Raw genomic sequence first — 6,665 nt, 5'->3', positions numbered from 1 at the left:
AGGGGGCATGGCCAGTCAGTGTGAGGTAGAATGGGAGGTGCGGCAACTAAAGCAGTCTTCCCGCCAGAACACCGATGAGGTGCAGATCCCAACCGCTGTGAAGGGAGCGATAGGCCGCGTCGTGAAGAGAAAGGGCAGCATAGTGACGGACTCAACTATACCGGCGGGTGCGCAGGGGAGCATGTGGCTGACAGAGCATCACAGTTCAGACGTTCACGTGTCGGCTGACATCCAGAGAGGCGCACGCCGGGCAGAGCATTGCAGTGCAATCCTTCAGGTGACGGCGGCTTCTCAAAGAGGCACGCACCGAGAGGAATCCTGCGGAGATCTCTATTCTTTTGCTCTGCAGATATATGAACTAGGGTCTCAGCGGGCTAATTAGAGACCGCCCACTGCCACCAGAAGTAGGACCGTGTGCTGAGTGAGGATGCCAGCAGACACCACACCGACCACCACCAGCATCCTGCTACCCACGGGACCTTCAGCGAGTGACAGGCTGCGGAGCCATGATAAGTGAAACTGTTAACCAGAGACTGTTTAGTTAAACAACCGTTTACACAGTTTAGTTTTGTACCCTTTTACCCTGATATGTCCCTGTGCGGAGTTCCCTACTGTTGACTAATTAAATATTGTTAACCCCTTCTCTGCAGCATTTGTGTTACTGCATGCCAGCACGTGCTTATTACAAGTGCACCAGCAGAATAGTGAACGCAGCTCTGGGGTATAATGTAGGATGTAATTCAGGATCAGTGATGTTATGTATGTACACATTGACTGCACCAGCAGAATAGTGAGTGCAGCTCTGGGGTATAATACAGGATGTAACTCAGGATCAGTAATGTAATGTATGTACACAGTGACAGCACCGGCAGAATAGTGAGTACAGCTCTGGAGTATAATACAGGATGTAACTCAGGATCAGTAATGTAATTTATGTACATAGTGACTGCACCAGCAGAATAATGAGTGCAGCTCTGGGGTATACTACAGGATGTAACTCAGGATCAGTAATGTAATGTATGTACACAGTGACTGCACCAGCAGAATAGTGAGTACAGCTCTGGAGTATAATACAGGATGTAACTCAGGATCAGTAATGTAATGTATGTACACAGTGACTGCACCAGCAGAATAATGAGTGCAGCTCTGGAGTATAATACAGGATGTAACTCAGGATCAGTAATGTAATGTATGTACATAGTGACTGCACCAGCAGAATAGTGAGTGCAGCTCTGGGGTATAATACTGGATGTAACTCAGGATCAGTAATGTAATGTATGTACACAGTGACTGCACCAGCAGACGAAGTGCAGCTCTGGAGTATAATACATGATGTAGCTCAGGATTGGTACAGGGTCTGTAACGTGTGTACACAGTGGTTTATCAAACTTTACATGTAAATGTTAAAATGATGTTTAAAAATAGATATGCCCCTTAGGAAACCCCAATTCTTGGCTTCTGTAATGCATTGACGCTATGTATCTTTAACTCACACCTGTGGGTCACTAGTCTGTGCCGCTGACCATGAACAGAACTGCGTGGAGATATTTTCTTACTTTGCATTAATACTAGTAATAACCATCATCTGCCTTGATGGGAACTGAGTAAACATGAGTCTGAAACAAACAAGCAAAGCCCAGTCTTCTTTATAGTCACACTTATCTGCTGCTTCCATGTCGCAGTCAGTCATTGTTGGTTACAGTAAATGAGATCACTGGTCTTAGTCATAAAGCAATAACTGGCAGGAAGCTCTTAGCATTTCATCCATGATATTTCTCTGACGTCTCTATGAACTTTAATAGTTGCCAAATCTGTTATGCCTTTTGGTTCTGTCAATACGGTCATATGTGAAAGTTATTTTCTTTCTCCAATTTTTTTCCAAAACTGGTTACTGGGAATAAATAACAAAAGACTGACTGGCACATCCAGACTAGTGTGAATAGGTGCATACCAGGAGCAGCGACCTCCATATACAATATACAAAAAAAGGTTGTACTCTATCGTGCTAAAGCATGTCTATATGAAATATGAATAGCAATATGGCTTCTTAATATTAGGAAAAAAATTGGACGCTTTGCACACAATTTTGCCAAATCATGAACTCAAAAACTGATGGGTCTCTACGTGTATGAATACCTCTCTTAGCTACTTTCACACATCCATTTTTTTAAATCCAGCACGATGCGGCGAAAATTGTGAAAACCGGATCCGGAATTGGATCCGTTTTTTTCACATAGAATGTAATGATCGCCGCATCGTGCCAGATGGACATGCGGCGCCTCCGGGTTTTGCCGGATACGGCAAACATGCGCCGTCCGGCGTCTGCAAAAAACGTTGGCTGCAACGTTTTTTTGCAGTGCTGGACCGGCTTTTTCAACAGCGCATGCCCGGGCACTGTGAGTTTTAACCCCACAAGTGCCTGGCGCGCATCTCTCTCTCCCCCTCCCCCTTCTCTCTCTCCCTGTCTCTCTCTCTCTCTCTCTCTCTCTCTCCATACGCTCCATACCTTTTTTTGGCTGGCTCTCTCGTCCCCCGCTGTCTCTCTGGCTGCTCTCTCGTCCCCCGCTCTCTCTTTGGCTGCTCTCTCGTCCCCCGCTGTCTCTCTGGCTGCTCTCTCGTCCCCCGCTCTCTCTTTGGCTGCTCTCTCGTCCCCCGCTGTCTCTCTGGCTGCTCTCTCGTCCCCCGCTCTCTCGTCTCCCGCTCTCTCTTTTGCTGCTCTCTCGTCCCCCTCTCTCTCTGGCTGCTCTCTCGTCTCCCGATCTCTCTCCGGCTGGCTCTCTCATCCCCCGATGCTGCGGCTCCTTTAAATGTCCTCCAAGCCGCATCAGGCTCCGCATGTACATCCGGTGTCACCGCTGCAGGCCGGATCCGGCGGCCCGGCTTTTCGCTGCACGCCGCCGGACCCCTGACACCAGATGTGTGAAAGAGGCCTTGGCTGATGTCTGAATTCCTAGGTGAATGTAGACACCTCTCTCAGCAATGTCTGCATTTATGGGTAGGTAGGAAACTGCTGTATTTAAAATCACCACATGTTGAAGGGTGGAGTGCTCTGTCAGTGAGCTAACATACAAATAACAAAAGACTGACTGGCACTTCCAAGCTAGTGTGAATAGGTGCTAACTTAGGAGCAGTGATGTCCATATACAATATACAAAAAAACGTTGTACTCTATTGTGCTAAAGCATGTCAATGTGAAATATAAGAAATATGACTAGCTATACGGCTTCTGAATATTAGGAAAAAAATGAGATGCTTTGCGCACAATTTCGCCAAATCATGCCTGCCCATCAACCAACGCCTCCTGATGAAGTCTTGATACAAAACATGCGTTGTGGTGGTATGGATTCCTGATATGACTACTGTTCTATATATGGGGAATGCAACCCCTGGCATTGTGTTTATGTTTTCCTGAATGCAAATAGCTTGATAAGGCACAGTGCACTACATGATTGCTAGGAAAATATGAGTTATTTAATAAATGTCCTAAGTAAACTTCTGGCGCTGCCTGTTGCTCTACACCCAGTTGGTTTGTGCACTGTACTTCTGTATTTGAGCAGACAGCCTCAGTGTTGAAAAACTTACCCCTCCCTCCCTCTCTCTACCTGTGTGAAACCCTATCCACCCTCCAGCAGCTGGTCATTACCCCAGCCAGTTCAGAGCGGATTCTCCCTTCAAGATTTAAAATGCCCTTTGTCTATTCAAACTCAAATGTAATAACACACAATAATCATGGAGACAGGAAAAATATATTTCCAGAATCAGTAGAATTTAGGCTACACAATACATACAGCAACGTTCTGCAGCTTGTGCGCCCATCAGAAGCTGGGGAAATGGTGTCTGCCCCCTAGTGACATGCAGACGTGTCATATTTGGTCTCAAAAGAAAGAGAATTTTGTAATAGAAAATATAATACCCCTGGCAGCACTCTATGAGCTCCCCAGCCAGAGATATTGTAAGTAGAAGTTTTAAGAACTTTTCAAAAAGGGCGTACATCCTCCACCTTAGCCCCCCTAGTGAAGTCAGCAAGAGAAAAGCATAAAGCTCAGAGGCTTAATGAGGGAGTGGTCAGATGCCTGGAGAACCAGCTACACATTGCTATGCTGAAGGACCCTTTGCCTTGGGAAGCATCTCCTCCCCTTTATCAGCATGTCATATCTGTGCCTGCGATAGAGTTAGTTTCTTATTTTAATCTGTTTAATTTGTAACTGTCTGTACATATTGAAATGTAAAGGATGGGGGAAATGGAAGGTCAGCGCACCTTTCTCAGTAGAAATCCAGAGACTGTTCACGCAATGAGCCGCCCTGATCAAAGGCGTTGTCCAAGGCAAAAAGGTAAAAAAAGTGATCTCCAACATGAAAATTTCTTGAGATAAAATCACAATTTTTACTTGAAAAGTATTAAAACTGATAATTGCTTAGGTACATGGTAGATATGGGGTCCCTGGTGGTCTAACTGACGCGTTTCGACCATTCAGGTACCATGAATAAGACCTGAATAGTCAAAATGCATCGGTTGGATCACCAGGGACCCCATATCTACCATGTACATAAACAATTGCCAGTATTAATGTTTTTCAAATAAAAATTGTGATTTTATCTCAAGGAGTTTTCTCACTGGTGATCACTTTTTTTCTTGTCTGTACATATTATTGTATTTTGTTTCCTTTTGTAATCTCTTTTGTATTTTTGTAAACACTACCTATATTTTCTTGAGTAAACTTAAAAATTTACTAGCTTTGTTTTCCTTGCTCTATGATCGAACCGAAATGTACTCTGTGCCAAATTGCGCTACCTGTGGGTGGGTTCCTGACCTGATATAGGCTTTGTGTAAGGGTCATTTTATATATTGTTGCCCTGTCACTTTAATTTTAACTGCTGTGAGATGTCACTTGTAATAATGATTATTAGCACGAGTTAGATATATGAATATCTTTGAAGGGTCTTGTTTTTTTTATATGGGACAGGATTAGTAGTCTATTAGCATTTATCACTTTTTTCTTTTTTCCTCCTGTCTAAATATTCTCCCCTGATTCGTGCCAGCTGAAAATCACATTATGCAGAGTAGCGCATATACCGGGTGCATCATTTGGTTATGAATTGTGGATTGCCCCCTTTTATTTAATGTCCTCACTGGTTTCTGCCAACATCAATGATGGCGTCTTGTGAGCAAGTGCACATGCCCAATGAGCGTGGCTGAGCGGAGCATTGCCAAAGGTCTCTATTCCTTCCAGTGCTTGCTGGGTAATGACATCATGGGGGATTTCCTCCACCCAGCCACACCAGGGATGATACTGGAAGCAATGTGACTATGGCTACAGGCCACTGCATATGCGTCGCACCGTTATATACATTAATTGATTCCGATATATAACGATCAGCTATGACACACAGTAAATCACAGCCCCCCGAGGAAGCCCATGCGAAACGCGCGTTGGGGCTGATAGTGCTTGGTCCCCAATGGATACAAAGGGTAGGAACCTAATGCAGCTTTAAAATTTGCGGTTTTGTTTTGCTCCTTTAAAGTGATACATACCCTACTTTTTTCTGGAGTCTAATACAATCCTTTTCCCCCCCTTTTTTTGGGTATATAGAGCTGCTTTGTCCTTTGAAGGGGGGAGTAACTACTGTAATTGCACTAGCACTTTATTCTTGCTGATGTTTTTGGGTCTTCCCATTCCATTTATCTTTTTGTGGAACCATCCGTGCTACCCTGTGTCAATGTACTCTCCACTTTGTCTTTTTTCATGTTATTCATGTAATTTATTTATTCTGTTGTAATATTGCTTAATACATTTTGGATATATTTTATTTTGGATTTTTCCTCCTTTTTTTCGGTTTGTTATTGTTTTACTGATATAGGCTTTAGTATCAAATGAGGAACTGGTGGCAGCAAAATATCCCGGTGGTCTTGGCAGTGACGGATGGGAGGTTTGTGTTTGTATTTCCTGCCTGAGACTGGTGATATACATACTGCCCTCATTGCAGAGTTCCCGATAGCCAATACGCGACAAGGCAGCATTTCCGACAACTACTTAACCTAGGTGCAGTTCCTTGACTGACCTGAGGGTAAGGGGGGTACCATAGAGCTGCAAGTTCTTAACCGGAACTGAAGGTGGAAGCAAAAGTTGTGTAGGGTTATATAACCCATAACTACATATATATAATAATACATTTGTGACAACGGGAGTCAAACACGCCCTCTCCTCAAACCCCTCAAATCCCTGACAGTAATATGGCACACGAATTTGTGTCCCCATTCTTTTCTTAATTCCCAGTAATATTTATATATTGAAATAATTTTAATATTTATTTAATTTAATAAATTAATTTTTACAGGGTTATACTCTTTTTGGTTATTTCTTTAACCACTTTTTTTGTGATAATTCATAGAGGGGGTAGCTGCCTAGTAAAAATGAACGCAAACGTGGGTTGTGAGCTTGTGTATTTTGGCCAAAATATTGACCAATACCTCATTTAATGTATTTATCGTGTATATTATTTTCCATTTTTTAAACACACACTTTTGAGGCAAAGTGCGACGCTCAGAAGGGAAGGAGCGCCATATTATAGTGCAGATTTTACTGTTATGACCCACTGGAGATCCCCTGAGGTGATAGAACTGCAGAACCCCCCATAAGTGACCCCATTTTACAAACTACATCTCT

The sequence above is a fragment of the Dendrobates tinctorius genome, unplaced genomic scaffold (genome assembly GCF_039654945.1).
Source record: "Dendrobates tinctorius isolate UK_male_01 unplaced genomic scaffold, ASM3965494v1 ptg000028l, whole genome shotgun sequence".
NCBI classification, from domain to species: Eukaryota; Metazoa; Chordata; class Amphibia; order Anura; family Dendrobatidae; genus Dendrobates; species Dendrobates tinctorius.
The sequence above is the reverse complement of the archived record's forward strand: the minus strand, read 5'-3'. Positions refer to the sequence as shown.